At 38.6% G+C, this 5,986-nt stretch overlaps 1 long non-coding RNA gene across 1 annotated transcript; it reads left to right on the top strand.

The window, feature by feature from the left end:
- Positions 1 to 2,095: 2,095 nt before the first annotated feature.
- On the top strand, positions 2,096 to 5,088 carry LOC307134510. Its single transcript, XR_013817574.1, has 7 exons — positions 2,096 to 2,298; positions 2,896 to 2,969; positions 3,214 to 3,261; positions 3,345 to 3,428; positions 3,579 to 3,784; positions 3,950 to 4,109; positions 4,208 to 5,088. It is a non-coding gene; the product is annotated as an uncharacterized lncRNA (long non-coding RNA).
- The last annotated feature ends 898 nt before the right edge of the window (positions 5,089 to 5,986 follow it).

Genomic DNA, 5,986 nt, shown 5'->3' with positions numbered 1-5,986 from the left:
TTCCAAGGAAGGAACAGTGGTGAACCGGCGACAGGGTCATGGGCGGCCAAGGCTCATTTATGCATGTGGGGAGCGAAGGCTGGCCCATGTGGTCCGATCAGACAGACGAGCAAACAGTGGGCACATATATATATATATATATGTGTGTGTGTGTGTGTGTGCCACCCATGACCCTGTCGCCGGTTCACCCCTGTTCCTTCCTTGGACCACTTTTGATAGACACTGACCATTGCAGACCAGGAACACCCCACAAGAGCTGCAGTTTTGGAGATGCTCTGACCCAGTCGTCTAGCCATCACAATTTGGCCCTTGTCAAACTCGCTCAAATCCTTGCGCTTTCCCACATAATAGATTATAAATCACTGCTACCCTTAAAGGTAGGGTAGGTAAGAATGATCTAAAACACTTTTGTCCAAATTTGTTTAAACTTTCTTTATATGTCAATACATAATTAAAATTTAAGTACTCTGAAAAAGAGAGTATAAAAATCGAGTGACTCTAGACTTTTTAATCTGCAATAAACACTGCTCATTATTTTCGTGCGGGCCGAAACAAGTGATTGGCTTGGGCGACTGTCACTCTCTCTCGCTACCATGGCTACCACCGCTTTTGCTACAGGATCTGCCCACATGCGCGCACCCCAGTGTTGCCAAGTCGGGCTACTTCAAACACTGTTGCCGCGGGCTGTTTTTCATGTTTTCATGCGGGTTGAAGCGACCCCAATTATGTGATATTTTGCCCCGGGATTTGCAAATTTTAGCAGGCAGCCCTACCAAAAAGACACATATTTTACCCCCCAAACGCGATTTTTACCGGAGAAACACGATTGGGCTTGTTTTGGGCTAGTTTTGAGTAGCAATTGGGCGGATTTTGTTGTGAAAACCTGGCAACCCTGGCGCACCCGTTTGATTTGAGTTCAAGAGGCTGTATTTCTGCTGGACAGGTAATCTTTCATTTTGATTATACATTTTTTTGGTTTATGTTTTCATGAAGCATGTCTCACTCCCAGATAGCAAAAAATATCGGCACGGCTTCTTTTTGCCGCCGGCCCTAAGCTGTCGGCTATAGGTGCGTCCCGCTGGCGGTGATGAAACGTTTGCCGCCGAATACGTCACTCCCATTTCTTGCGAGATGCCGCGGCCGACTAGCCGGCGGGCCGCCGGCTTCATTTTCTCTGGCGGTTGCCTCCGCCTAATGGACCGCGGCCGGCTGGCGGCAAGCCGCTGTGAAATACAAGGATTTCTACTCTCAAATTCGACCAGCCACGTTGGCTATGTTTGGCTTGTTGGGAAATAGAGTGGAACTGACAGCATTTTAACTAGTTCTCACATTTGAAGCGATTATAAAATCATAATAGCCTATATGTGAATTATATCAAATATTAGTTTTTTTTGCTCCAAAGCCATTAGGGTTTATAACAGATTCTTGACTCTTGATTCCATGATAAGGTTAGGTTTAGGAAATTACATTTAAATTTTCACTTGATTATTTGCATGTCGAGTGTGTTTAAACAGTGTTGGTCAATTTGACCCATAATGGATGTAGGCTAATACTTTTTTTTTTTTTAGCATAATAGGAGGGTTAAGAAAGTTTGAAAGTTCATTTTAGGATAACACTTATTTTTGTATTGGCCTTTTTTCTATTTCTTTTTGGACTGACTTTAAAATAGACATGACAAAAAATTAGAACTAACTTCATGACATTTTACTTTGTTTTCAAAACCCATATTTTTCTGAAAAACAAAAATATATTATTAATTATTTAGGAAAAATTCTACATTCATAAGACAAGAATAACTCAAAAGAAGCCCTCTAATATTACCTCTTATAAAGCTGATTTTTACAATATTTGAAACCCTCTCAAACATGAGGTCGCAAAACAAAAAGCTTACAAAAACAGAAACCTGAAAGCTTTTCAATTTCATGTGACTGCCTTAATATTATAAAGTATTTTCTATCTCAGAATTCTTATTTTTATTATTTATTTTATATACAGTGTTACATTTGTTGTTATTCTTTGTTCTACATATTCGGAACTGTACCACAATGCTTTATTATTTTTATTTTTCTCTCATTGTACTTTTTGTATTGTACTTGTCTATACATGTACTAATTTAAATAAAAATAAAATAAAAAAAAACAGAGAAGTACCTCCACCGGCCGAGAGGGGCAGTATACTTAAAAAAGACGGAAGACAAACCGGTAAAACATACAGATTTACCAACAGCGGCCGCTCATCACATGGTTTTAGTATTTGAAGAGAGGAGATCAGAAAATATCCTCGACTACGAGCGTTTAAGTAAGTACATGTTTCCTTTTTGTGTCACACAATATTATGTTCATTTTTGATGTATAGCTATACCGGTAGGTTGTTTTAATTAGTTTGTTCAGACACGCACGCTGATATAGTGCACAATACACAGTGTTAGCTAACACGTGCTGTTTCGCCTTTTTTACACACTGAGTTCAAGCATGTTCTACATGTTAAAATGTATCTAGCTACTGTAGGTAAGTTAGCCAAAGCTTTACATCTAGAAAGACTTAAGTTTAACTTTTGGTGTTTTCTAACAAAACAGAATGATGTATATAGGTTATTTAAATTATTTTGTTAGTCCGAACAAGCATGCTGCTAACGTTAGGTCAGTTTTAGCAAGTGTTAGCTAACATGTGCTGTGTTGCTACTGTTCTTCTAGCATTTAAGGTCATTTATGAGTTATTTCTCTGAACTGCTGTACTTATTATGTTTGAGGACAATGCAGTTTACTTGAATCACTACACTGAATGAATACATTTTACTGTTCCACATTTGGCTGACCAGTTTTTCCCCCCACAGCATAGCTACTGTATATTCTGTATTTAACGTTAACAATGCGGTTTTGTTCACATTTTCTTGCAGATACCTTGACCAGAGCACAATCGGTTATCTTCATCCAAGAGACCTATTGTTGGACAATCGTTTCGGCTTTCAAGGTAAATAAATTGTTAGTCACAATGTCTAGTTACTGGGCTATAAGGAGAAGAATATTGAAAGGAGTTGAGATGGACAAACAGGAAATTGCAGATGTTGGAAACTTTAACAGTATGGAAAATTGTGCCTGTAGTTGTTGTTATATATATATATATATATATATATATATATATATATATATATATATATATATATATATATATATATATATATATATATAATTAAAATAAAATATTTTTTATGTAGATTTCCAGAATGAGAACCAAGCCCTGAGGGAAAGCAATGCACGAGCAGGTGAGAACATGCACTCTTTCTTAAATTTTACTTTTTTGACTGTGATGTAGGTCCAAAATTACCAAATGCCTTTCATTTTGTAGCTTCGGATGACAGCGGCTCACTTCATGAGCAGGTGAAGCAAGTTGGGACAATGTTGACGACGTTTGCTCGTACTGGGCAATCAGGTACAACTTGCAAACAACACCTGTGGTTGTTGGTTTAATTCCCACTGGGGCCACCTGTACATGTAGTAGACCTAGTTGTAAATGTCATAGTTTAGTAGTTGAGGGACCAGGACTGACTGCTTTATTCTTTTATTCTGTGAACCCCTGTAGGTGCAGATCAGACCCTAATGCTGCGACGTCTTGGAGAGTTTGGCGATGTTGTGCATAGCATGGACAACAAAATGGACACTATGCTGCAACATTTCAGTGCCAATGTGTCTTTTGGAGAGTTATCCCTGCCAGGGGGTCTGTTACTCCCCCTAGACAACCCATTTGGCGTTGCTTGACAACAGTTTGAGGCAGGATAAAGAGCTCCAGTAAGTGTGCTGATTTTGTTTATAATGCTGTAGGGTAATCTAAAAAGTAAAATTTAAGATTGTACACTGCATATTCTACAGTCTGAATCACAGCCTGTCACATTTTTATATTTATGTATGAGAAGCTTCAGAGATGTAATTTGTAACACTTTTTTGTATTTTCAGCTTCGGTTTTTGGCAATCAAATGTGGGAGGGACCTAAAGACAACCGTGTGGCGAATGCTTTAGAGTATCTTCTCTAATCACCTTTCCATTAATACAACCTGGACGGGTGTAGGGGATAAAGCATGTTTTAGAGACATGTTCCTGAAGACCATTGTTCAAAGTAATATATATATAAATATATAAATTTGTTATATATTTAAGTAGATGTGTGTGGCCTTATGACATTCACATGGAATGACAGATCTGTATTTTCTACAGGAGCCATCCGGAAGAACCCGGCAACCCAGGATGCCACTGATGAGGCGGTCCAGGTTAGCGCTATGCGTTACCTGAAAGGAGCATCTGATCGTGAAGGTGGAAAAAGACGCCGCACAGCTGAGAGGGACCCACAGCCGACCTCTTACACCTAGGCTGACTACTGACACCTGGAACCCTTTCTTTATCCTGCAGTCAGTAACATCAAGACCCCTAAAGAAGCCAGAAGTTTCAGGCTACACTCACCCAATCCACACTGTTCACTGTGGAAATTACTTTTTTTTTATTCCCTGTGACCCTGCCTTGAAGGCAGCTCCTTGGATAGATATGGGATGGCGAGGTTGTTTGTCCTTTATATAGGCGCACAAGAAATCACTGAAGATAAGCCAATTTGCGCTGCCTCATTCTGGAGGTCGGGGAAAACCGGAGAACCCATAGTCAGGCTTGTTATAATGTTCTGTTCTACTACTGTTCTATTCTTCTCCAGAGCTTTACTCTAAATTATTACCATTTATGCTATTGTTAGAAATGGCTTGTTAAATGTGATGTTATACCTCGATTTATTTGGTATCCTGCACATTCTTTGGTACCAAATATCCTCATTATTTGATATAATATTTAATGGTAATTCTTTTCATCCCAGAGCTGACCTATTTGTTATTAACAAATATTGTAAGTGTTATAATTTGCTTGTAAGGCTGTTTTTTTTTTTTTTAAACCAAAATTTAATTGGAAACATGCAGGTTCTTTAGTAAAAATGTTTTTTGTTATTTATAGGCCTATTTAAGCTTATTTATTGTCTGTTATATTTAATTTATATTATCTTGTATCATTGATAGTTAATGTACTTTGAAATGTGGAATAAAAATGCCAAATGGGAATTTATCTGGTTTGTTCAATTATTATCCATCATAAACTGCATGTTACAAATATATGAATAATAAATAAATATATATATTATTTATTACACAATAAGCGGAGGCAGATCGTTCGAAAAAAGCGTTTGCCTCCGCCGGGCCGCCTTCTGGTATAAAGGCGGCGGAACGGCGGTTTGCCTGCGGGCCGGCGGCGGTACGAAGGCGGTAGGAAGCCGGCTGCCGCTTTTAAAAAGCGGCTGCCGCCGGCGGTGCGCCGTCAAACGTGTTTGCGATTACGCAATTCTGACGCTTCTACAGCCGCCGGATCACCGCCGGTGGTCCGCCGACTCATTGCTATCTGGGCTAGCACACGTAGCTGCCTAATATAGCTAACATAACATTACTTAGCATAAAGTTACAATGTTATACACTTAGCGAACCATTAGTAGAGATGATAAATACTCAATATGCTTAGCTCAAGTTGATCGCTGTCGTGTTGAATTTCGCAAAATGTAACTTTAGATAACAAAATGCATGTGTAAAAGCTAGTACACCGCATCCAGGAACTTTTTTTAGAACTAAGTTAGCTTTAGCTACTACCCTCTGTCTAAACTCTTTTACCATGTTCACCAAAAAAAAGGTTTTTTAACCAAATCCTACCTACCCTACCTTTAATATCAAAGTCCATCACTGTCATGATGTAATTTTCCTTTGGAGTAAACAGTCATATGACTTTTACAGCTCAGATAATTGGCTTAAATTATTTATTAGAGCAAAGATTGCAGATTAAAAATGTCATACTTCAGCTGTTTCCTGCATATGGAAGCTCATTTTTGCATTTTTGATAAAACGTCGCAATTATCTTTTACATGTTTTTATTCTATGGCGAAAACAAGCTTCCATACCTGGACCATCAGAGGAGCCA

This window comes from Gobio gobio, assembly GCF_949357685.1.
Source record: "Gobio gobio genome assembly, chromosome: 12".
NCBI lineage: Eukaryota > Metazoa > Chordata > Actinopteri > Cypriniformes > Gobionidae > Gobio > Gobio gobio.
The sequence above is the reverse complement of the archived record's forward strand: the minus strand, read 5'-3'. Positions and strand labels throughout refer to the sequence as shown.